At 45.8% G+C, this 26,832-nt stretch overlaps 1 protein-coding gene and 1 long non-coding RNA gene across 7 annotated transcripts in view; one reads left to right on the forward strand and one right to left on the reverse strand.

The window, feature by feature from the left end:
- The window catches only part of LOC105484462 (uncharacterized), a 46,974-nt gene extending 29,798 nt beyond the window's left edge, over positions 1-17,176 (forward strand). The window contains exons 4-8 of one of the 2 annotated variants that reach the window (XR_011611248.1): positions 1,291-1,386; positions 2,572-2,748; positions 12,623-12,752; positions 13,521-13,599; positions 16,906-17,176. This is a non-coding gene — a long non-coding RNA (uncharacterized lncRNA). Of the gene's footprint in view, positions 1-1,290; positions 1,387-2,571; positions 2,749-3,226; positions 3,359-12,622; positions 12,753-13,520; positions 13,600-16,905 lie in introns of those variants that run through there. The other variant, XR_011611249.1, reaches the window with a different exon arrangement.
- The window catches only part of LOC105484466 (tenascin R), a 425,382-nt gene that overhangs the window by 350,210 nt on the left and 48,340 nt on the right, over positions 1-26,832 (reverse strand). The window lies entirely within an intron of this gene.

Genomic DNA, 26,832 nt, shown 5'->3' on the forward strand with positions numbered 1-26,832 from the left:
GGTCTCCATGTCTAGCCAGCCTGACCCACAGCATGGCCTCTCTCTTTATCCCCTCACTTCTCCTGCAGTAGTCAGCAAGCAGGAACAGGCCACTTTGAGTTTCTGGAGTATCGGAAAATGCCTTCGTAGGCTCCAGATTGAGGTCATGAAATTCATTTCACTTATACTGAGACCTCAGCCACAGCAATATTTCCTATGTCCAGGGGCACGAGGCTGGTTACCTCCTTAACCCCTGAGAGCTGTCAAAGTCCATTTGGGAATTTCGGTTACATCAGGGTCTAGCCATCCAGGGTGTGAGAACCTCAAACCTAGGTCAAGAAGTCTGGTGGGAAGAACCTGTTGAGTTCCTGGGACCATGGCATCCCTCAGAAGAGGGTAAAAAAGGTGGGCAGCAGCTGAACAACCAGGGAAAAAAAGCATTTTAATCCCATGTTAGCAATTTGTGAGCTCAGAGAGCTGGTAAGTAAGTTTTCAATCTGGTAATTGCTTATAACATTTACTTATTCAGCTACTATTTAGTGAGCACTTACCAGGTGGTGGATGCAGCTCCTCACAGGAACACAAAGTGCCACACAGCAGTGTGATAGCAACAAGTGACTGAGATGAGCAGGCCCAGGTCCCTGGGGACAAGAGGAGCAGCTGCATAACCTCAGAGGGGAGGGGTTCTCATAAGGGATGACAATTGGGCTGAATTTTGGATGACAAATAAAGTTAGGAAAGAGCATGAAATTTTCAGGAAAGTGCAGATGGTTTTAGAGAGAGGGAGATGTGGATAGGGGAGGGTGGGATGGACCTAAAAGGGTGGAAGAGGTCAAATTATCAAACCCTGATATGCTGGGCTAAAGATATTAATGTTGTTCTGAAATCCATGGGGAGCCAGTGACAGTCTGAATATGGGCAAGTACAAAATCAGGCTTAAATCTGGGAAAGATCACCCTGAGAGTGCTCAGTGAGGTCTAGGTTGGAGGGAGAATGAGTTACAAACTATTAAAATAATTCAGGTGAAGGATGATGATGGCTGGAACTCAGGCCATGACATGGAGATGGAGAGAGGAGGACAGGATGGAGAGAGAGTTGTGAGGGAGGAAGAACACCATGAGTGGGTACTGAACACCCTTAGGGGTATCTAAGTCTAGGAAGAGAGATGGCCAAAGTTGAGCCCATTGAGGGTGAGAGGTGCAGGCTTAGGGGAAAGATTATGGGCCAGCTTTGGACATGTTGGGTTTAAGTTTTGAGGAGCCTGTGACCATCCAGGTCATGGTGCCCACTGAACTCCTCCTTTATGTCCAGTTCTCAGGAGCCAGGAGATGCAGAGACAGAGCCCCACCCAGCAGCTGGCACTGTGCAGCTGGGCAGACTTGCTGCCTTGTGAGCAAGCTGGCCATGGTAAGGAGCACTGATTCATCCAAGAGGGAGGGAGTGGGGACTGCCCTGGCTCTTCCTGGGTTGGCAGAGACCATTTAGTACCCCTGGCACTTCTACCACCTTGCCAGGGCCCCTGAATGGGTTTGGCAATGCCAGTCTTCACTCAGTATCGTGGCAGTGACAGGTGGCAAGGGCATAAGTTTGCCAGATATCACAGGACAGCAAGTGAAGTTTGAATCTCAGATAAACAATAAACAAATAAATGCTTAGTATAAGTATGTTTCCAGAATTGTGTGGGATATACTTATACTAAAAAAAAGTATTCATTGTTTACCAACTTCAAATTAACTGGGTTTCTCGTATTTGTATTTGCTAAATCTAATGACTCTACAAGGGAGTGAAGCAAGGCTTACCTCCAGGAACTGATCCTACTAGGCACATAAAATTGCACTTGTGATAGCAGCAACATAATTACTCGGGCAGCCTGGACCTGTAGGCCCTGCCACATGCTCTCCTTTTCCAAGGGGGTCTTATGAACTGTACGTGTGTGTGTGTGTGTGTGTGTGTGTGTGTGTGTGTGTGTGTTGGAAAGGGGGAAAGGAATACCAATCTTTAACTGAAGGGTATAGGCTTTGGCATCAGCACACTAGTTGGCTCATAGCAGAACCCCAACAAATATTTGAATAAAGAGATGGAAGATGGATGGATAGATACAAATTGCTGTTCCACAAGCAGAATGACTTTGAATAAGTTACTTATCTCTCCGTCTCAATTTCATCATTAGTAAAATGGGGACGTTAAAACCTTCTTGCAGAAGTATTATGAAGACTAAATTTAAAATCTTGTGTGAAGTGTCAAGCACAGGCACTCAACAAATGTCCCATCCCTGCCCTGCCTCTGCTGGTCAGCCAGCTTGCATTCCCCCACCTTATCTACCTGTGGCCAACATGGACAAGAAGGAGATTCTCATGGATATGGCATCCTTCTGTAGTTGCCACCCTGACTTTGGCCCATGAACTGGGACAACTCAGGGACTGGGCCTGAAGTAGGAATAGAGATGTGCTGACTTCCATCATTTGATTTTAATTTTTTAATGCAGTGAGTGGAAGGTGGGGCAATTACAAGTGCTGTTCTCCCTAAGTGAGGATAAACTGTCTTTGTAAATTAATGTTCATTGACTGACAAGCCTTCACTCTCCATCCAAAGGCAGTTTCTGCAGCCTTCTCAGTGAAGACAGCCACATCCAGGCCACAACCTGTGCATTCGCAGAGGTGAATTCTAACCAGACAAGAAGACATCCCACAGCTCTTTTTGCTGGCAGCACTTGAGAAACTTCCAAACCCCTCTCCAAGCCAAATGAGACCTGGGATCCCTGCCTTTCAGGTGTGCTGAGGAGGAGGAAGCAGGTGCATCCTCCAGGGCTTGGGTGTGATTTATCATTGTCATCAGCTTGCATTCATATTCCTTTTCAATTCTGCAGCACCTTCTGCAATGCTGCTTCCTGCTAGGCTGGTCACCACTCTTTTCCCCCAATCAACAGACTCACTTCTTATTCCAAGTCTGCATGTCTCTGCTCATTCCTCTGCTTGGAAACGCCCTGCCCCAGTGCTGCTCCAAGGCCTCTTCTGAGTTTCAGCTAAGGCTGAGCAACATCCTCTGACCTCTGGAGCTACACAGGGCCCTTACCTGTCTCAGAGTTCCCAAAGCAGGTGCATCTGCATCCTTCACCAGGGTCCCTTACTAAAATCTGCTTTGAGCTTACTACTTAACTAGTTCCTCTGAATGCCTTGTCCGCTCAACCTGATGGCAAGCTCTTGGAGGGAAAGGCAGAATGTGACATTTCTTTCCTGTCCTTCTCAAGCCCGAGCCTGCACTGACCCAGGAGGAAGCACTCGATGGATGATTAGAGAATGGGTGAAAGAATGGAGAGCCAGCACCAAGGATGTTCATTTGTCCAGAGAATTAGCATGGCTGCAAGCCTTGTGGGGAAGCAATTAAACAGACAGGGGTCCTGCCCTTCAGGGATTTATAAACTAACAGAGACAAGGTGACTCTGATAGAGAATGTAGAAGCATTCAGAGGAATGAGCAGGTGCTAGATAAACAGTTAAGTGTTTGCTTTATGTGCAAGCAAAGGGGCAAGCATATGTGGGGTGCTGGAAGAATAAAAAGGGAATCTCAAATGTGAGCTCATTCGTTTAGTCATTCAACAAAGGCTTCTAAGTGCCTCCTCTGAACTCAGCTCCATGCTGCTAGCTGAGGATGTACGGATGAATGAGTCTTGCTTCCTGCCCCTCAGGGCCTCACAATCGAAGTGAGTAAACATTTCCCCTCATCCAGACAGAACCAGACAGCCTTCTTTGCAAGGTCAGATTTTAAGATCTGCTGGTATGGGAGGGTAGAATTAGAAAGAACTGAGAGTGCAGGACATTTCGGCTTGCCAATCATAATAAAAAGCAATCAGTGTGTAGTTATTATTGGTTGACAGAGCCACAAAAGATGCACCCAAAGAACAAACAACTCAAAAACAAAACAAAACAAAAAACAAAACACACATCCGGAGACTTGAAGTGGCAAAGTATGTGGTGCAATCCACCTAGGAGATGCTGGAGGTGCTGATGCCTACACTTCCCCTTCACCCTCTCACTGTGGGGCCCAGCACTGTGGAATAATAGCGCTGCGTGCCTCAACTCTCTTCCCCATCCTGATGTCAAAGAGGAAGCGAGGGAGATGGATATAGTGGTGCAGGGAACTGGGGGAGTGAGGGTCTAAAACCAGGTGTCCATTGAACAGGGTCTGTGTGTGTCCAGCTTGACCAGGGAGGAGATGCAAAGGGAGGGGTCCTACCTGGGGAAAAGTTAAAGGAAAAGGGAAAAGGGCCAAGGAGGTATAGAAAGAAAGGCTGGGGATGCAGGGATGAATGCTCATTTTCTTTTCTTTTTACCATGAGATAGCTCCCCTCCTGAGAAATTCTCTTTAAAATGGAACAGAAAGACATAGCTCTGAATGGCAGCTCTGGCCTGGAGCTGGACCCCTGGAAACCACAACCCAACTCCATCAAAGTCCATTCTTTATATTTGAGCCGAAAAGCCTCCTACCAGGCTTAAGCTGTCAATCTTGCCCTTCTCCACCCCAATCCATCTCACTTCACTACATGCACATGTGCACATGAATGTGCACACACAGCACACACACACCACACTGGCCTTACCACACCACCCCGTGGGGTTAGGGGGAGCAGTATGTTGGAGACCAGGGTGGCCAGCCACTCCCTTTGCTAAACTGAGACAGTCCTGGGCAATCTGGACGCTTGTTCACCCTACAGTGGCCTGACTCCTCCAGGCTTGGACAGCAATGTCCTAGCGCCAGGCCAAGTGGCCTCCCTGGGCATTTCCTCCCCAAGTTCCCTCTGCCGTCTCAGTCCTGCTCCTCTTATGCATCCCTTGGCAGAGAGGAGAGGACCAGGCCCTCCAGCATCAATCTGCTGGACTTCAGAAAACCTGTCCTGTTGTGATGGATTTTTTAATTGGATTGTGACAAACATTTAACACCTAATAGAGCTCTTACCCGCACAGCTAATTAAGAATGTGACTAATCTAATTTAGTGAGAGTGCAGAAAAAAAGAAGGGAAAGCCAGGAGAAGGGGTAGCAGGATTTGGGAAGATGGGGGTGGTTGGAGTTGCAAAATGACTACAGAGCTTATTTTTTGTTCAGTGTGAGGTGGGGACTCTGACACATAATGTAGAAAGATTGCATTAAGTTTGCAAGACAGAAGCAAAATGTTGGCAAGTTGCAGAGCAGCCAGGCAGACAAGGACCTCTCTTAGCTTCTCACTCTGTCCCATTGTGCACGTCGGCTTGTCGCCGCTGGCTTGTTAGCAATGCCTGAACGAACGGGCTTTGTGGATCCTCTAAAACTCTATGGATAACTGCTGAGTATTACAAGCCTCGTTATGAACCTGCCTCACAGAGGGTAGCACGGCTTGGCACTGCCAACCCAGAGCCAGTGGGCCCTGTAACCCTTTGTGGAACCCCATTGTCATGGCAGACAGCAGTGTGAGCACAAATATTGCATTCATCACTCCCCTTAACTACACAGGTGCATACACACACAATTGCATTGCGTGAGTGTGCAGTGTAAACACGCTCATACGTGTATGCTGTACACTTCAACCATACAGGTATCACGGTGGTTCCACACAGCAGAAATGCACACACATGCACATAAGGTGTACACACAGATGGAGTTACCAGCAGAGAAATACACATGGAGCATATCTGCACATCCTTCATAGGTACGTGACCTGAACATGGGACTCCTTCTGTCTACAAGAAAAGCTTATCTCTTCCTTAGCCTTGCTGCTACCTAAGCAGGAACCTCCCACTCTCCTCCTGCGGTCAAAGTGTCTGCTTTCTGGGTAGGATGGGGCATAGCTATTAGACAACTGTCACTTTCATTCGGGCAGGTAGCTCCATGTACAGGGATGGGAAGGGGACCTGTGGGAGGACACTGGGCTGGTGTTCTGTGACTCTGGGCAATGAAAGATGCCCTGGAAACACTGGATGCTATCAACATCACACCTGACTGTGGGGAGGATGCAAAAGGGAGGGCTCAGTGTCAGGGTTACCTTTCAAAGGCAGTGGTGGGGGGAAATGTTAATCCCTAATATGCATGGTGCCATAGTAACTGCTGGGGAAGAAGAACTATTTTGAGTTTCTCTCTGTTGCAGCACAGTGCAGGCACTGCGCTGAGCTTTACAAATGTACAGCTTTCATATTCCGATCCTTAATGGCAGGTGATAAGATTAGGGCAAGAAAGCTGTGATTTAACAGTTTCCAGGCACTTGATATCTCACCAGGGCTCAGCTACCAATTGTCTGCATTAATCCCCAAGGCAAACCTGAGAGGCAGGTGGGTGGGATTGAGCTACCTTTTGTCTCAGGAAAGGGAAAAGCCAAGCCCCTTGAGCATCAGCTTCTGGAGGCAAGAGGGCTTTTTCCCCAGTGCGCACCTCACCACCTCCATACTCAGCTCCGAGGCAGCTGAAGCCCTCACTTTAACTGTCCCTCCAGAGAGAGGCCAGGGCACCTCCCAGCTAACCTGGTGAGTGTTGAGACCAGCAAGCGGAGCAGGCCATGCAGACCTGGCTGTGTGTGCAGAGTTGGGACAGCTGGCAGAACTCTCATCGGAACTGAAACAGAGGAAAGGTCTCTCCATAGGACTGAAAAGGGACTGGGGATGAGGATCACGGCTGGAAATGCCAGAAGACTCACCAGCAACAACCAAAAAGGCTAGAAAAGAGGAAAAGCAGCCAGGAAGGGAAAAAATCCTATTTCTCCCTTCTTTCTCCACTTGTCTACTCCTAGTTGATAATTATTCCTTACCTTGGTATGGGCATTTACTATTCTCAGAAGCTTTCACATATATGGAACTCTTGAATACAAATGCCACAAAGAACCATGGGACTCTCCTGCACATGGAGCTAGTTAGAATTGGAGCCACAAGAAGGACCCAGAACTCCTTGATCTCAAACAAGAGCTAGCTCTTCTACACAGGACCTCACTTAACCCTCCTGCGACACTAAGAGGAGGCAAGCATTGTTCCCATTTTCCAGGTGAAAGGACTGAGGCTCAGAGGGTAAGTGACCAGTCACACCTGAGGCCACTCAGAAAATAAGTAGCCGAGATAGGATTGGGGGTTCAGTGTGTGCAATCCCAAGGGAATGCTTTTTCTACTTCTCCCTTGCTGGGCTACTCTTCATTGGCAAGAAGTATTAAGACAGGCTGAAGAAAGAAGAGCTGGAGTATAACTGGAACATAACTGCACTGCTGTTCCTTAACTGCCAGACGGCATGCTGTGCTGGCATGCAAAACTGAGGGGAGTATGTCAACAATTGTGGCCTGAGTGCATTCAGTGAGGGTTTCCTGGGTGTCTTCTTCTACCTCTACCTCCCCTGTGGCCTCTAAGCAACTTTCTTAGATTTCCCTTCATTGCCTCCTCGTGTTTCTGCTCCTGGGCACTGCTGTCTCTCTTTGGTTGGGTGAGGCAAAGTGATCCTCCGTTATTTTGTGACTTTGCTTTCTGGAAGTAGCCACAGGAAGAAAAACTCATCCCCACAAGGGAACCTCCCATCAGGGCACATCACTCCCTCCCAGGGCTGGGCACCAAAGCAGGGACCCTTTCACAACAACATCGACAACATCACAGGCCTTTCCCCGCATTAGAAAACCTCTCAGCAATTGCTTCCCTGACAACTCTTTACCAGGAGGAAAAGCCAAGGCCGGCAGGGAGGAGAAGAAGATGGAGAGAAGGGGCAAGGAGAGACAGAGTTGTGGCAGGGGTAGGCTCGGGCTGGAACAAAGCCATGTTTACCACTTCCTGGTGCAGTGACCTTAGCCAAGGCAGTATACATTTTGAACTTCATCTATTAACTGGGAATTAAAAACCTCTGCACACCTCGCTAGATTCTTGTTGGAAAGAAATAATAGATAGGAAAGAGGTTTGAAAATGGCAAAGGGCTACTGAAATGAAAGGTGTTTTTTATTAAGTAGAGAAGAAGGAAGATCAAGAGTGACAGAGAGAGGAAAGAGAAGCCAGGGGGCTAGGAGTAAGTGCCAGCAGGAATGAGTGCTTTCCTACTGAGAAGTGCATTAGGCACTGTCAAATGTTCATTCTGTTCTAGACAATCATAAAGAAAAAGCTGTTCCTAATGGGCATCAATTATAAGTTAGTTTGTGGCATCTGTGATTGGGTTATATCATAGCAATTCTTTTCATTATTTCCCCAACCCCAGTCCAGTACACAAAATTTCCTGTTTCTTACCCTCAGCCATCCTAGAAACAGCATCCCTTCCTAAGGATGAGGGAGGTGGTGTTGAGTAACAGTCCCCCTGGAAGGTAGGCTGAGGTGGAATAGTGTAATTTTGTGCTCCCCAGATATAGGTCTGCCTAGTGGGTGAGTAGAGGGGGCACGTGTTAAGCACACAAGTTTCCTTGCCCTACCCTATACCTACTGAATTCACATCTCCAGAGGAGGGCCCTAGCATCTGTATTTTTTAAAAATACACAGCCATGTTTGAAAACCACCACTTTATCTCATGCCCTCCCAGTCACAGGGGCCAGTCTGCAGGCTTAGCTACCTTCTCGTCATTCCTCATTTCACAGAAAGGGGTCTCCTCTGGAGGACACAGTGCTGAGATAGTCCCGATTCCCTGCTCTGCCCACCTCCCCCATCTGCTTCCTCTGGCCAGATATCCTTCCTCTGACCCATAGTCCAAGGAGCTGTATCTAGGAGTGGGCTAGCTTGCAGCTGCAAGGCATTGACCAAAGAGATCTCAAAGACAAAGTCCAGAGGCAGAGATGACACTGACAGCTAAATAAGCAAAACAAAGAGGCCTAAAACCAAAGGGCTTGGCAGAGACAGGAAGACCAAGTGGGAAGCCACAGTGGTCAGGGAGGAGAGACAGAGAATCCCCAGGGCCTGTGGTCCTGCCCTTCTGGCAGAGACTAGGAGATACCCTTCAGGCAAGATCATCTGCACCATCAGAGTACAAGTGGAAAGCTGTGATCAGTCGGGGTGACTGGCTGTGCTCCCTGCCACTTCTGGAGAGCAATTCGGTTCTACCCTGCTTCCAAACCTGTGTCCGTCCACACTGCCAGGAAATCTCCGAGTCAGGTGGGCACAGTTCTGCCAGAAGTGGGACAAACAGTTTACAAAAAGCAGCTTCTGACTTGCAGGAGGGCTTAAGAAAAGATTTTCCAGTGAATTCTCTATATTTTACTATTGATAAAGTTTACCCTTAGGGGTCAGGGTAAAGTATGGGAGGACTTTTTGCAATCTTTCTTAGATGGGCCTAGTGGGTGCTTCGGAGCAAAGCTGCATCATCACTCAGGCTCTACTTTCCCTCTCTGAAGCTTCCTAGACTTTATACATTCTCCCTGTGCCATGGGACAGGCTCCTGGGCCAGACAGCTGGGGCACCAGCGAGAAATGTCCAAATTTCCATCCAGATGCAAGCCCTCTGGGCCATAGACCATATTTACTAAACACCGACTGAGTGTTTGATGCTAACATAGCAGCTAGATGAGTAGATTGCAAAAATTTTCTCCCATTGTGTAGGTTGCCTGTTCACTCTGATGGTAGTTTCTTTTGCTGTGCAGAAGCTCTCATCTGACAAAGGGCTAATATCCAGAACCTACAAAGAACTCAAACAAATTTACAAGAAAAAAACAAACAACCCCATCAAAAAGTGGGCAAAGGATATGAACAGACACTTCTCAAAAGAAGACATTTATGCAGCCAACAGACACGTGAAAAAATGCTCATCTCACTAGCCATCAGAGAAATGCAAATCCAAACCACAATGAGATACCATCTCACACCAGTTAGAATGGCAATCATTATCATTAAAAAGTCAGGAAACAACAGATGCTGGAGAGGATGTGGAGAAACAGGAACACTTTTACACTGTTGGTGGGACTGTAAACTAGTTCAACCATTGTGGAAGACAGTGTGGCGATTCCTCAAGGATCTAGAACTAGAAATACCATTTGACTCAGTCATCCCATTACTTGGTATATACCCAAAGGATTATAAATCATGCTGCTATAAAGACACATGCACACATATGTTTATTGCGGCACTATTCACAATAGCAAAGACTTGAAACCAACCCAAATGTCCATCAATTACAGACTGGATTAAGAAAATGTAGCACATATACACCATGGAATACTATGCAACCATAAAAAAGGATGAGTTTGTGTCCTTTGTAGGGACATGGATGAAGCTGGAAACCATCATTCTCAGCAAACTATCACAAGAACAGAAAACCAAACACCGAATGTTCTCACTCATAGGTGGGAATTGAACAATGAGATCACTTGGACACAGGAAGGGGAACATCACACACCAGGGCCTATTGTGGGGAGGCGGGGGGAGGGATAGCATTAGGAGATATACCTAATGTAAATGACGAGTTAACAGGTGTAGCACACCAACATGGCACATGTATACATATGTAACAAACCTGCATGTTGTGCACATGTACCCTAGAACATAAAGTATAATAATAATAATAATAAAAGTAGCAGCTAGAGAAGGGAGAGAGACAATATTAATAGAAGACCTGATCCCTGTCCTCAAAATACTTACAGTTCAATTGGGTACACAAAATATCTAGTACCTGTCCATTCTATCATGAAGTGCTATCCCCCTAGCTACAAAGATTATATCACATACCATCACCAGCAAGCTACAAAAGACAAGCTACTGAGGAAAGGAGGGATTCAAGGGAGGTTGGAATCATCAAAGGTTTCTTGGAAGAGGCCAGGCTTGAGCAAATGTGAGGGACAGGCCACTCAAGACTGTCCATGAGAAGGCCACAGGGGAGACTGAGAGCCTGCATGGCTCCCTGCTATCAAAGCAATGTTCCAGATGGCAGCATGGAGGAGCAAGGCTGAAGAGAGGGAGAGTAAGGCCTGGATTCTGTTTGGCTCAAATAATTCCATTGCCCTGGCTTCTGTTTCATCTGCCTGAGAGATAGGAGTGCCAGTGAGATAATTCATGGTCACTGCCAGCCATCAAATCCAGAGGTCCTCTGAGTACTGTGCTTCTGTCTGCTGAGGGCCTTGAGGGAAGACAGAGCTTCCCCATGATCATGTAGCCTCCACCTAACTACAGCCTGGACTTGGCTTTGAGAGGAGGCACTAGCTGAGAACCATGTAGACCCCCAACTGAAGCCAACAACCAGCCAGCTGCTCCATCTGTATGCAGGGCACTCCCCAGCCCCAGAGTTTATAAAGCAAAGAAGTCATTTTGTCCCAAGAGATCGCAATGTCTCTTGAAATACAGAGCTGTTCTTTCTTGTGCCTCTGTGGTTCCTGAGTTCATTGTTATTCTTTGGCAAGGAACAGGGCTTGGATTGAACATGGTTCCCATCTGCAGCTGAGAGTCTCAGAAAAGGGAGAGGGGGCAGGGCGGGGAGGCAGAGACAGACAGAGATGCTCTTGGTTGAGCCCTAAAGTAATAAATGGGGCCACGAAAGAAACAAGAGAGGGAGACAAAAGAGAAGCATGGCAGAGAGGGACTGAGAAAGGCAGGAGTGTGTTAAGATGGGAAAGGGGAAGTGAGAGAAAGAGATATTGACAGAGACATAGAGAAGAGATGCTGGCAGGATGACAGCTGAACACTGCGTGCCATGGGAGGAGAGAGATGAAGGAAATTAAAAGGAGAAAAATACAGAGGCAGACAGCTTGAAGTGAAGCTCGAAGACTGGGGAAATGCAAGAGGGACAGAGACAGAGCCTCGAGGGGTCAGAAAGCATGCTAAGGTACAAAAGAGGTGCAACAAGGGATGGGGACAGGGCAGGGGGGACTAACACAGAGATGACAGTGAGGGATAAAGGGGTGCTGTGAGCACGTGGGGTCTGAGTGTAAGGACTGAGTAGCAATGTGTCTGCAAACAAAAGCACAGCATTGCTTGCCTTGCATTTGTCATGGTATAAAGAAGCCACTTTATGTGGTATTCAGAGTATTAACTCTGGACCAAGACTGGGTAGGAATCTTGGTGCTACCAGTTTCTAGTGGTGTGACACTTGGGAAGTTGGAACCACTCTGAACCTCAGTTGTTTCCCCCTGTGCAAATGGGGATGATATTAGTACTGCCTCTAGTATTGTATGAAAGCACCTAGAGCAGTGCCTGGCACATAGGAAGGTCCTTTGAGGGCTCCAGGTGCAGACAGGTTGGTGAGTACAAACAAATAAAAAGGGACAGGAAGAAGGGAGGCAGGGAGAAGCAAAGGCCAAGGGTGAGCCGCCTTTTATTTACAAGTCTATTAATTTTAGTAGGCACACTTTTCATTGTGAGTGATGGAGCTGAGGAGGAAAGAACAGCTCCCAACAAGGCATCAGTGCAGCAGGCCAAGTGAGGAAGCCGAGCCCAGAAAGAGAAAGAGAAGGAGAAAGGAGACACAGATCAAAGTCACATAGACTCTAAAGCAGCGAGGTGGGAGGCAAGACTGGCTTGCTGGGGATGCCAGCGGGACCCAGAGGAGCAGGAAACCAAAGAGGCAAACTATGCTTGCAGCAAAGAGAGCAGGAGCAAGGAGTGTGGAGGTAGCTCCATCTGTAGGCAGGTGCTGCGGTTTGCCCCATTGATCCTTCTTCCATAAAGCCCAGGAAGAGAAAATCCGCCATCTCTCACTCAGATTAAATCCGCCATCTCTCACTCAGCATGCTCTTTCCTCTCTCCCGCCCTCCAGGGATGGCTTGTGTTTTATTCTTCCTAAACTGATATGAGACTCTAGGAAATGACTTCCTCTGTAACTACGTCTCCACCTGTACACCCGTGGGAGAGGTGATGCACTCCATAAGCAAGGTGCAGAGATGTCGGTGAGCAGAATCAGAGACTGAGCAACTGCAGAAGGAAGGGCTGGGTGCAGGAGTGGGGATGGGGCGGGATAGAAGGAGAAAGGTGGGAAGGGGCCAGAAGCTTGTTCTTTTGGAGTCTCCACCCACCACCTGAATCTGGCTCCATGCTCTCAGGGTGAAATGGGGGTCTGAGGGAGGAAGGATAACTTCTCCATCTGCTCCCCCACCCCCACGAAAGGAGCTGCTGCTCATGCAGGAGACACAGCCAGCTTGAGAGCAGTGCCTTGCAGAGTAGATGATGCTCCGTGAATGGCACTTGTTCATCAGAGATGGTTCCTGAATCAGTTAAGAGCTCAACAGCCTAAGAATGGTTTTAATCCTGAGAAAAATGCAGGCATCCAGTATCTTCAATCCCCACATTTACTTAACCAGGCTGATGGTATTGGAATTGAGCCTGAAGCAACAAACATAAGGACCCTCTGAAAAAGTTACAATGTACTAATTACTAACTGCCTATGCTCACTTGTGGTTATGGATATTATAATCATAGCTATCACTTACTGTGAGCTTCTCCGGGCCCAGGTGCTTACATTCATGAACTCCTAAATCCTCACGATGACCCTATGGAGCAGGTGTGACGATCCCTATGTTCTAGGCAGAGACACCGCTCAGAGAGGCAAGTTCCTCTTACAGTCAGACAGTCAGTGTGCAGCCTCCAGAGCCTCCACTCTTTCCATATTTAAATCTACCGCAGGTTCTCTTAAGGAGCATGGATTATTTTCATTTCAGATTCTACTTTATATTCAGTCCACTGGAAGGCCTGACTCCCACCATCTTCTGCCCCTGTGGGATGGAATGCTGGGCTCAGGTGAGACTATCCTTATGATTATGCCTTATGATTATAGCATAATCCCAAGACTCTGACGGAGAGGACCAGCCTTCTGAAAGGTGCCTGCCCTGAGACGGATGTCAGTTCCACTCCCTTCCTGCCTCAGTCATGGAGTGCTTGGACTTTAGGTGGAAGCAGAACTGGGTTGTACCAAAGAACCTCCTCACAAACTCTTATGGCAATAAGAGAGTTGCAAGAGAATGGCACCCTCCACCCCTGGGACCCCACATGCACTCTACATGGGTGCTGGAATGGTGTGATTTCCCTTTTCAGACATCCAAAGTCTAAGATCTTACTCCTGCGGAAAGGAAGTATTCTGTGTGTAGCTAGAGCCAGGAAAGTCCACAAAATAGTGGGGACTCCCACTATTTTGCAACAGGACTCAAACTACCCCTGGCCAGATGTTCCCAGAAACAATGGGCACTCCGGGGCAAGGACTGGCACCAACTTGACTGTAGTCTGGGGGCCTGTGACAGTTCTTCCTGCTTCCCCTTTTCTCTCCCTGTCCACTTGAATGACTTCGCGCACTGGTCAAAAGATCCCAAAAAGGATCTGCTTAGAGCCAGCTTCCATGCCCTTCTTTCCTTACTAATTGTGCGTGCACACACACACCACACACACACACAGCTTATTTCCTTACGAGATTAAAGAACTCACAGAGATCTAATCAAGAAAGGTAACAAAGGCTTGTCCTAGAAAAATCAGGTTAATGTCTTTACAGGCAGCAGGTGGTAACATGTTACCAATACTGATCAAATGTAGTCTGGATGTGACCAACCCCACAATCTCTAAGTCCGAGCTGCTTTTACTGGAAAAATTTTTCTTAAGGAGTGATTCCACCACCATCCTTCTCCAAAAGAGGCTCTGAAAATGTCTAAATTGGCCAAGGGTGAGTCTGGCAGGTGGAACTTCTAAGCTGCTTCATCTGCCTATGCCCCTTCAGCACAAGGCAGGCAGATGTGCCCTATCTTCTTTCCCCAGCCCAGGCTGGACATCCACAGGGACCTGTGTGGTTTCCATGCCAGCACCTGTCAGGCTGTCTCCCACCTCAGCCCAAACACCTGCAGTGGGAGGGGGAAGGGAGGGCAAGGAAAGGACAGATGAGGAAAGAGGGAAAAGCTGTGAGAGCACATGAGGGTGTGTTTGAGGAAACCCCAGGAGATCAGCTTCCAACAGTGATTAATTTAGTGAGAGAAAATAGATTCTCACTGCCAGCCACCAAGTCTGCAGTAGCTGACAATGAAGCAGTCAGTTCTGCTTTCAGGCAGCTCTGGTCCTGTGAGAAAGCAATTTGTGAGCTTTCGTGCCCATACACCAACAGGAGAGTGACTGTGGGAACCAGTCCCAAGGTGGGAAGGGAGCCAGCCTGGTCCGAGAGCTGGGAGACTCCAGCCAAAGTGGGATTCAGGAACCCAGAGGTGCAGACTTCCTATGGACTCTGATGCTTGGCTGCACTGTTAGGGAGAATGTCCTTGTGGCACCTCTGTGCTGGAGGTGTGCACCAGACTGACTCAGTCACTGGAGGAAGGCTGAGGTCTGGGATGTTAGCGCTCCATCTTCTTTTCTGACAGGCATAACATGATGGCTCATCAAATATGAAGCCACTCATCTGTTCATTCAACAAAATATATTGAACTTCTACTGTGTCTCAGGCCCTGTGTTAGGTGCTACAGTTATGAGGGTGCACAAAATAGATACAGAGCCTACCCTCCCAGATCTTACAGTTTAGAGAGGAGGACAAAAAATTAATTGAGTGAGGAATGGGTTTCATCCATCTATCCTATAATTTTCACATGATTTCAATATTCAAAGGGCATCAATTAGGACTATAAAACCTAAAATCTAGTAGACATCAACATCCTCTAGCTCACTGTAATTGACACATGAGCAAACTAAAGCCCAGAGAAGTGGTATAACTCATCAAAGTTACACAGGTGGTGGGTGACAAAGGCTAGGACTGTAAAATTTCCATTCCTTCTTAAAATAATTTTCCTGCCACACCACCCTGCCACAATCCAAAGAGACCCAGTATGAATGATGCATATTGAACATTTCTGAAGTATGTTCTTTGAATACCTTCTCTATCAAATGCTCCATGAAAAAGAGTGCTCTATAGTTAGCTAGGTTCAGAAAATGCCAGTAATGCATTTTCCTTATGGAGGTTGACAGTATACATGATCATATTAAAGGCTCTGAAGTCTATGGGAAAGAACTCTGTTTATCATCGTTTAACCTAGGATTTCCCAAAGTGCTTTCCTCATGGAAGCCCCTTTATTGATGTAGCTCGACTCCACACACTCCTCTTCCTTAGAACATTGGGAAACCCCAAATCAGTTAAGGCTATGTTCATTTTAGACATCTAACCCTTCCTTTCTGGCTTTTCCTATTTCCTTTTTTCATCAAGGTGGCTTGGTTCTTCCCCTCTAAGTTACATTAGATCTGACTCTTCATTCTCCTCCACTCTTCAATACTTTCCACATTTTGGATAGCCCTTCCTCCTGGAATTCTGGGGCCCCTTATTCTCTGGATTTTCCTCACTTTGCTCTCTCTGAATTGCTTCTGAGTTCTTTTCACCTTTCCATTCCTCAGTAATTGATCTTCAATTTACTTCAGGCTTGCTTTTTCCTACGTAGTCAAGGAAAAGACTTGAAACTTCAGCAATCATCTCCTTATGAATAAATCACAAATCCAATAACTGACCTGTGACCTTTCTGTACCATGATTTGCTTCTCCAGCTAACAGTTCATTCACATATTCAAACAATACTCATTGCACACTGATGTCAGGTCACGTTAAAGGCCACTCTCCCAGCAATCTCTGGCTAGTCAATTTCACCGGTTAGAGAACTGTGGGGATAAGGTTAAGTTCATGGATTTGGCCTCTGTTGGGCCCATGAGTTGCATTCTGCCCATGACCATGAATCCTGGCCAATATTCTCTCAAATGGGTGTCCTTGGCATGAAGGAGCAGGATAAGAAGGTGTGTCTGGCTTGATTCAATTTGTCGCCTTTAAAGGAAAAAAAAAGTCAAAGTCTATACCCTGGGATTAGAGGCATCATCATATTAAGTATGTCCAAGTAACCATCAGCCCTTCCCTACATCAGCCTTCTACCTAGTTTTCTCAGGTCCCAAATCATCCCCCCAAAAATCTCCCTCTGCAAAATCTCATAATTATTTCATTGAGAAATAGCTAACATTTGCCTTTTATTCCTTTTTGACTCAAGCAAACCATTTTTTTTTCTATTAACTGTCTTTCTTTTCTTTTCTTTTCTTTTTTTTTTTTAAGTCCCCTGACACTGCTGTTCTCATGTGTTGCTCAGAGATTTCATTTGGACCTGAAGAAATGAGAGAAGTGGCTTTAAAAAATGTTACTATTCAACAGTATAATTACAAGCATTATGGCTCCTTTCTCAAGAAGCTTTCTACCACCAGGCGTGAGACTGGATCTGAATTTTGATTGCACACACACACACGCGTGTGCACACACACATGCACACACACAGAGTGTTTTTCAATAAGAAGGAAAAAATCATAAGTTTTTTATTTGCCATGATTTGCTTCACCAGCTAACAGTTATTCATGTATTCAAACAATACTTACTGAACACTCATTTATAGGCCACACTAAAGGCCACTTTCTAGTAATCTCTGGCTGGTTAATTCCACCAATTTCATTTCCTGATAAAACTGAGAACTATTTTCATGGTATACCACCTATCACTCCTGCTTCTTCAATCACCTTGGAAAATCTAAAATAGAAGACAAACCACATTCAACACAGAGTCATTAGATATGTCAGAGAACACTAGTAATACTCACACCAAACATTAATTTGAAGACCACATATAGACAGAGAGTTCCTGGCCAGTCTTAGTTTGCAAAACTCATTCCCTTTGCCTACCACCATGGATTCTTATTTTATTTTATTATAGATTCTGGGGTACGTGTGCAGATTTGTTACTTGGGTATAGTTTGTAATGCTGGGTACATTTCATAATGCTTAGAGTGAGCTCATCACCCAAATAGTAAACATAGTACCCAATGGGTAGTTTTTCAACGCTTGTCTCCTCCATCCCCGCTCTTTTGGAGTCCCCAGTGTCTATTGTTTCCATCTTTACATCCCATTTGTACCAATTGTTTTGTTCCCACTTATAAGTGAGAACATGTGTTATTTGATTTTCTGTTTCTGCGCTATTTCACTTAGGATAATGACCTCCAGCTACATCCATGTTGCTGCAAAGAACATGACTTCATTCTTTTTATGGCTGCATAGTATTCCATGGTATATATATCCTACATCTTCTTTATCCAATCCACCGTTGATGGACACTTAAGTTAATTCCATGACTTTGCTACTGCGGATAACGCTGTGATAAATATATGAGTGCAGGTGTCTTTTTGATAAAATTATTTCTTTTCCTTTAGGTAGATAACCAATAGTGGAATTGCTAGGAATTCTAGATTATTTTCCTTGAGAGGGCAGGAAAGACTCAGGAGCACAGTTGCATCTATGCTTAGCCCCAGACATTCCCAAGGCACCATGGCACGAGCTAACGCTTAGTCAAAGTCCTCCTGGGCTCAGCTCTGCCTGCTCTGGTGCCTCCCTTTCCTCTCCACTGATGCCCATCCTGCCTCCCTCCACTGATCTCTGGCCAGAGGAGAAAGGACAACATTATCATTTCCACTGACAAGCACCATCTCACCTCTCTTCTCTCTCACTTTTCTTGTCTTTTAGAGCCCTCTTTGTGCCCTCTAAGTCTCTCTAAGAAACCTCTGTTTACTCTGTCTCCAGCCCCTGCCTTTACCCCTGCATTACGGTCTTCTTATAAAGGCTTATTTTTCCAAATATTCAGTTTACATTAGTCCTATCAATTCTTTGCACCCACAGAAAGGAAGCATGCTATAATAGAAAGAACATAGCATTCAAAACAAAGCAACATGTTCGGTCCCTTCCTTTCATTTTCTTTCTCCCAGAAACTTCAAGCTTGCCTCTTCCCCATTCTAAACCTTTCTAGACATAGTTAACCCCGAAATGAAGAAGAGAGGTGGTGTGCTGAGCTAGCTCATGCCCAGTCTCATCTCCCATGTGCCTTCTTTTCTTTTCAAAAGACAATGAAGGGGACTGAATTCATGATGAAGTCCTCTGCTCCCCACACCGAGAAAACATGAGCTACCATGTGAGGCAGATGCTCCTGTCAGGATCACATGCTTCAAGCAAGATGTATCCCATATGGCTCAGGCTGAAGACTGCCTGGCCCTCCCCATCTTCTACTGTTAGCGCCCCCCACCACACCCTCCCCTCCCCCAGAATATGCTCCAATCTTCCAGCAAGCTGGGCGTGAATACACCAGCCATCTCAAACACCCAGGGATTCAGGGAAAGTGTTAAGAAGGAATGTAAACAATACATACTAATTGCTGCTGTGACATAAGTTATAAATTAAACTAGATGGGCCAGAGCGCTATACTCCCCTTCTCCCCAGCCTCCTTGGGAACACGTTGGGAGAACAAGCATCTCACATAGAGGAAACTGACTTCTAATGAACACCTTTGATATTTCAATAACTAGGCCCCTGGATGCCTTGTGCCAAATGAGCCCTCAGCTCTGCTGAGTGCCAAGGTTCCAGAGCATTCTAGGCTGGGTATAGGGAGGAGCTCTGGTCCCGGGGGGGCTGTGGCAGACAAGCCTATCTGCAGCTCCTGTGCTTTTCATTAGCATTGCAGACTTGAGAATGAGCACTTCAGAATCAGCCCTGCCTTAAGAAGAGGCCAGGAAGAAAGGAGGCAGTGAGCTTTCTAAATAACTGTGATGAGGCTTGCTATTCCCTTTTGTTGTGACTGCCCAGGAAATTTCTGTGCCTGGAGCAAAGCAGATGTTAAATGAACATTAGTTGAGCAAATGAATGAATGAACAAATTAGGAAGAGAATGACTGAGTCTGTTGCAGGCCCCAAATGCTGCAGACCCCAGTTTTGTTTTGTTTTGTCCACTGAGTAACCCAGGAAGCAGAGGGCAGTGGGACAAGTTAGAAAGGAAGGAAATGAGGATGCAATTGGCGTGGTGGGGGTGCCGGAGAGGCCTTGCCTTTGCGACTAACAATCCCTAAAGCTGGCTGGATTTAGCAGAATTCAGAAGCAACATGTGACTTTGTTTGGTAAAGTCAGAGTGCAGTGAGGACTAGGCCCTAAGTTTCTGTTTGTTTTTCCCAAAACTCCCTACCCATGAGCCAGTTCTCTGTAAGTCACTTCCATTCTCATCTTTCTGCCCTCTCAGAGAGTTTCTTCCATGCTGCAAGGCCAAGGCCATGTCTTTTATGATAGAAGCCAGAGACAGCATTGTCAAAGTCATTCACTCAGCAAACATTATGCAGTGACCTCTGCATACTTGGCACTGTGTTGTGCTCTGGGAATCCGTAAATGAATAAAACACAGTCACTGACCTCAGGGGGCTCCCAGTCTAGTGAGGAGATGGCAAGCACACAGGTAACTAGAGTTATTGGCACCCTGCAAGCCTCAATGCCCTGGTTGTCTCTGTGGGACCACATCAGAAATCCTCCCACTGATGGCTCATATGAAGCCCAGAGAGGACCAGAGGCCTGAGTCTGGAATCTTCTCCTGGCTTCTGCGTAGGACTCTATGTCCTTCACCAGGCTACTATGCAACATCTTGGCCACCCAGAGGGACCCCAGGCAGTGACACACTGCCTCTTCATCACCTCCCTGCTCGCGAAAACATGTCACAAAGAGCCCCTCTTTCCACAGGGACACCAGGTAGCATGGCCGAATACCTTAATCTGCCCTGGATTTTTTCCCCATTGTTTTTGTCTATATAAATCCAAGGTTCCAACTACCTCTTAGATTGGAGGCCTGAAAGATTCCAGGGAGGGAAATGATGCTGGGAGCAGGGCCATTTGCATGTTTTCATTAACGCAGGCTATGGCTGGCCAGGCTGCCAGCTCCCCTGAATGCGTGTCTTCCTGGGGTGATAGAGAATCAATTGGCCTGATGCAACTTCTGGATCCTTGTTACAGCCTTGGCTTGGGTCCCGTGGAGGCCCTCAGACAGGCATCAATAACCTTGCCTCTCATTGCCTTTATTGGTCTTGATGCCATCCCATTAGAATGCACCAATATTTATGTACATTTTAATGGCACTGCCAACAGCAGCATTGTAACAGGGTGGCCAGGCAGGGAGGGGTGAGGGAAGACTGCAGGCTGCGTTTTCTCTCTTTCACTGTGCTTGTTCAATCTACAGGCAGAGGGTTTCTTTCTCACTAAGTCCTTTTCTCCAATACCTGAGGCCTCGGTTTCCGTTACTACCCAGAGGCTCAACACTAATAGGTAAAATTTGTGGCGAATCCATAATAGGAACACACAGTATTTTCCATGACTCATTGTTTCATGTAATTGTCACAACATTAAGTAAGATAATGATACTGCTATTTAACAAATGGATAAGTCAAGGCTCAGTGTTGGTAAGCAAATTCAAGGTCACACAGCTGTAAGCAGGTTTACAGGCAAAGTTACAAGTTCATATAGGAAGAACCAGTGTTTTGGCTTAGATCTGGGCCAAAGCTATGTCTTTTTATTCTATTACATTGCCATGGATCTTTATAACTCAATAAACATAATAAATTTTGATTTGAGTACCTACTACGCGTAGGGTACTGTTATAGGCTCTGAAGTATTGAAGTGACAAAGACAGATGAGGTCTCCGCTTCAGTGTCTGGACATCATAAGAGAATCAACAAATGTTTAAACAAAAAAATATGATCTGGCGATGAGGGTGCAAAGCAATTATAATAGACCAATGTGAGAGTGAGTGATGGAGTGGCTACTTCTAGATGGGGTGGCCAGGAAAGTCCTCTTGAGAAGGTGACATTCACACTGAGTCATAAATAGCAAGAAGGAGCATTCCAAATGACTCTCAGAAGACACAGCTCAGCCCCCAGGCGGGAATAAGCCGGGTGGGTTTGAGGATGGGAGGGAAGATCTGTGTGGCTGCAGCAGAGCAGCTGGGAGGATGAGAGGTGGCGAGGTGGTGCAGAGCTAGGCAGGACTGGATCCTCCTGGCCTAAGTGCCAGGGGAGCCATTCGGGTTTAAGTTTGATTGTGATAACAAGTCGCTGGACTTGATCTGATGTAATTATTTAGTATTCCCTCTGGCTTTGCACGGAGAAGTATTGGAGTAGAACAAAAGAGAAACAGGTGGAGTGAGTTAGGAGACTATTGTGATGGCAGCTGAGGGAAGGATGGAAGTCACTGAAGGAGGAGAGAAGATTGAACACGTTCTAAATAGATTTAGGAAATAAGATACATGAGGCTGGCTGATGGATTGAATATGAGGTGTGAAGCAGAATGACAAATCAAGGAAACCTTCCAGGTTTGGTAACCAATCAACTTGGTGAATCATGGTAGCACTTGTTAAAATGGAGAGTGGAGAGTGTTGGACGAAGAATTTGTTGGGATGTTTGACACAGGAAGTCAAGAGTTCTTTGGGGTCATTTTAAACTTGAGATGTTAATTAAACATCTCTATAGTAAGTAGTTGGATAGCACCATAGACAGCATGCAGCTGAGAAGGACATCCAGTCCTATCCACACCTTAACACCCAGCAGCAGAGCAGAACAAGGGGGCTCTGCAGAGCAGACTGGGAAATGCAGGCCACAGGTAGGAAGAAAACCTAGAGAAAGTGATATCAAGGAAGTAGAGAGATCAACGGTTTCAAAATAGTAATATGATGATGATAATTATAAGAGGAAGAGGAAGGTAGTAGTAGTAACAACGAAGAACTTGTTATGTGACAGGCACAGTTGTAAGAGTTTCCTACGTTTCAACTAACTTTGATTCCCACAACAATCCTAAAAAGGAGATATTGTTATTCTCTTCAAATTGTACATGGGACCGCTGAGGCACAGAGAGGCTACTCAAAAGTGAAATATCTGGTCTCTCCACCTGCTGTGTTCCTTAACAAGTCAGACCCAGCCCCTTCTTTCCATGCCCTAAAAATCAGCTTCAGAGCCTCAAACAGATACTGACTGAGTTCTTGGTAGGTCCTGTCCTTTTTCAGCCCCGAACTTGGTTTATTAATCTCTTTGTCGGTTTCAATGCTCAGATCAGGGGAAGCCTGTTAGCTTAGCTGACAGACAGGCAGCCTGCAGCTGTGGAGAGTAATCAAATTTCTTATTTTTGCTCTATTCTCCAACACAAACCTTTTTCTTCAGGCTCATTCTCTCCCTAGCTGCTAAACCCATCGTGTGATATTCCCACATGCATTCCATTTCAGGGGGGCTATCCCATGCCATCCTGAAACGGCTCCAACTCCTGTATCAAGACTCATCCAAGTCTCACCTCCTCTGAGGGGCTTCCTTGAGAAGAATATTCACATTCATCTCTACAATCCCTCAGAAATTATTTCATATATAATTAATTTTCATTCTTAATTAGGTTCAATTTTGCACTTTGCATTGGCAAAGTAGTTGGGTTCCCATGACATACTTCACGGTCAAAATGCTATTACCAGAGGTGGAAGTAACAACAAATGGAGCAAAATGTATCTGTGGGTGTCAGGAAAGGGAATAAGAGGGATAAAATGAAATTAGATGCCAATTAACCTTGGGGCAGATGCATGCAAGAACAGGGGCCATTGAGGAGAGCCAGTGAAAACATGGTCTGGGTCGGGACACTCCAGGACTGGAAAAAGACCTGTCTCTCTGCCCCTGGCAATGCTTGGGACGTGGTCTTGTGCAGCTAGACATGGCGCTGGCTGGACCTCCAGAGAAGAGGCACAGGGGCCATCTGGGAATTTACTGGTTCTTGTCACATGCTTCCAAGATGGACCAAATATATTTGTGCGTGGCATCTGCCCCAGCAACAGTTAATTATAATTGGAGAGTGCCTCAAGTTCCCTTCACCTATCTTTCCATCTGCTTTGGGTCTGAAATTTGCACACTCAAAGAATAAAGCCTTTAATTTTGCAGCTATAAACAAGTAAGCTCATTTTCCCAAGCACAGTTGAGAGAACTCCATGAGCAAAGATCAGTCTCACTGAGGGCTAAGCAGGAGTAAGCAGTGGAGAGGTGGCCAGAGGAGTTATTTCCCTGAATGGGTCCACTAATGAGGGAGAGAAGAGGAAGGTCTCATGAAAGGAGCAGTGGGAGACTTGGGAAGAAGTGTTATGAACTTCACAGGCCCTAGGATAGGCCTTACCTTCCTTCAAGGTGTGCAGACAAATAGGGTAAAGAGGGATTATTTATTACACATTGTTATGTGAACTGGTGAGGACCTATGCAGGGAGCCAACACCACATGCAGGGAGAACCATATCAGTCCTGCTTCACAGAATTGGGAAGAATGTTCACTCATTCATTCATCCAACAAATATTGATTGAACATCTACTCTGTGCGGGCACTGTTTCAGGTGCTTGCAATATGCCATTGAGGAAAACAGACACAGACCTCTGTACTTGTGAAGTTATTTAAGTGACAGGACACAGACAGTAAACTACAAACATGATAAACAGTTGTAAACTATATAGAATGTTAGAGGTAATGAGGGCACGGTCTTTGAAACAAAGAGACTTATTTCCCAAAGTATGATGCGTCCTAAGTACTGCATCATCACACACTTTCCCAGCTTGCTTTCTGTTATCTCTCCAGGAGTCTCTGAGGTTGGAGTGGCCACACTTCTCACTTCTCTTTTATTTCTCAAACACCCTCCATCATCCACCTGTCTCTCTTGTAACCTGTACTACACGTGTGTGGGACACAGAGAAGGTACTCGATCACGTGTGACATCAAATTAACCATCCTAGTTTAGGAACACAAATTGTCTCCCGACAGAAATCCTCCTCTAAGATGATCTGTTTACCTGTTTGCCAGGGCCCTAGAGCCCCATCTCCATAGATTATCCCCTGTGCCACATGTGGGAAATGTGGTTATCCAAGGAGACTTGGATGATTAATTTCCCTCCCTCCTCTTAGGTTTCCCAGGAGCCCATCTGTACGCTGTCATTCACAATGCCTCTTCTCCTGGCCATTCCTGAGTCACAGGAGGGATGAGGATGAGGCAAACACTGTGTTCTATGGGTGACTGTTCTAAAATTTGCCACATAGGACTGAGAATGTTTTGATTTAATCTCACGTCTACAGCCCCACCACCCTGAATGCACCCAATCTCATCTGATTTGATCTCATTTCCAGCAATGCATATACAATGCATGAAATGGAGAAGCCAGCCTCCTTCCATGTGTCCAGCACTAGGGATGATGGGCAATACGCTTCTGTACAATAAAATCATGGACCATGCTAGAGTACATTTCAACTGCTCTCTTGCCCCTAACTTATTCATATATATAACATCAAATTCTATGAAGACTTAGCTGAGGAATGCCTTTAAATTCAGTATATGTAAAAAATAGAAGAATAAGCCTTCAAAATCCAATGTTTGTATGTACCAGAGTTCTTTGAGGCTTAGCCCCAGGATCCTTTCTCTTCTTATTCATGTTGTATTTCTGTCCAGTTTTACCCATGTCCTCTCTTCAGACACCACCTTTCTGCCAATGGCTCAGAGTCTAATATTTACAGTCCAGACTTTTCCTCTCAGTCTTACGACAAAGTACCATACAGTATCTCAAGGGATATCCCTACTTGGTTGACCTCTAGGCTCTTCAACACCCCACAATCAGAACAAATTCATGGTCTTCCTGCTATCACTTCTGAACCTGGACCTGTTCCATCATTCTTTATCTCACTAGAGATAAAACGTCACAACCATTCAGTGGCTCAAGCCAGAAATCCAAGCATCATCACTGACCTCCCTTGTTCTTGCCCCTCATATTCAATCTATTCAAAGTCCTATCGATTTTGCATCCAAGTAAATAAATTTTTGAATTTCACTGTTTCCTGTCCAATCAGATCCCACATTGCAACCACAGGAAATTCTAAATGCAAATAGTGCCACCCCTATGCTTAAATTACTCTAGTACTTTTCTGTTGCTCTAAGAATAAATACCAAAATCCTTATGGGCTCAACTGTGTTCTCAAAATCATATGTTGAAACCCTACCCTGCCCAGTACTTGGAATGTGATCTTATTTGGAGATAGGGACTTTAATGAGACAATTAAGTTAAAGTGAGAACATTAGAGTGGGCCCTAATCCCCTACGGCTGATGTTCTTATAAGAAGAGATTAGGGCACAGTCAGGCAGAGAAGGCCATGTGTGGACACAGTGAGAAGAAAACATCTACAATCCAAGGAGAGGGGCCTCAAAGAAACCAACCCTGCTGACCCTTGATCTCAGACTTCTAGCCTCCAGTACCATGAGAAAGTAAATATCTATGGTTTAAGCCACTCAGTCTGTAGAACTTTATTATGGCAGCCCTGGTAAACAAACACATCTCAGCAAAGCTATAACATCCTCTTGGCTTTTGTGGTGGTTTTAAAATATGTCCATGAATTTTTGACACTCCCCCTTCAAAAGGTGGAGCTGATTCTTCTCCCCTTGGGTGTGGGCTGCACTTACTGGCTCCCCTCTAACAAGTAGAACATGGCAGAAGGGATAAGGTGTAACTTCCAGATTAGGACATAAAAGGAATTAGAGCTTCCACTTGCTCTCCTTTTTGGATCCCTTGCTCTTGGGGAAGCCAGCTGCCATGTCATGAGAACTCTCAAGGAGCGCAGTGGAGAGTCCACGTGGTGAGGACGGAAGCCTCCTGCCTACAGTCATGTAAGTTAGAGATCCTGTACATAGATTCTGTGGTCCCAAATAAGCCTGCGGATTATGGCAGCTCTTGCCAGTGTCTTGACTGCAACTTCAAGAGAGGCCCTGAATCAGAACTGCACAGCTAAGCTGCTCCACAATCACAGAAACTATGAGATAATAAATGTTTGTTGTTTTAAGGTGCTAAATTCTAGGGAAATTTGTTATGCAGAAATAGATAATTAGTACAGTTTGAATCTATTCTTCTAGGCTTGTCATTCATCACTCTTGTGTTGCTGTCTGAGTTCCAGCCTCATTTACTTTCTTGCTCAAATTCCCTATGCTCCTTAAACCCCTCCGTCTAGAATGTACCCCTACATTCTTCATTCTTCCTTATTTGAGTCCTACTCATTGTCTTGATCCCTTTCAAGCATTAATTTTTCAGAGAAATCTTTTTTGACCCCATTCCAGTAATATGTTTTATTAAACCATGTTCCTTTCCTTCAGAACATTTTCCTAAG

Source organism: Macaca nemestrina, chromosome 1, assembly GCF_043159975.1.
Source record: "Macaca nemestrina isolate mMacNem1 chromosome 1, mMacNem.hap1, whole genome shotgun sequence".
Classification (NCBI taxonomy): domain Eukaryota; kingdom Metazoa; phylum Chordata; class Mammalia; order Primates; family Cercopithecidae; genus Macaca; species Macaca nemestrina.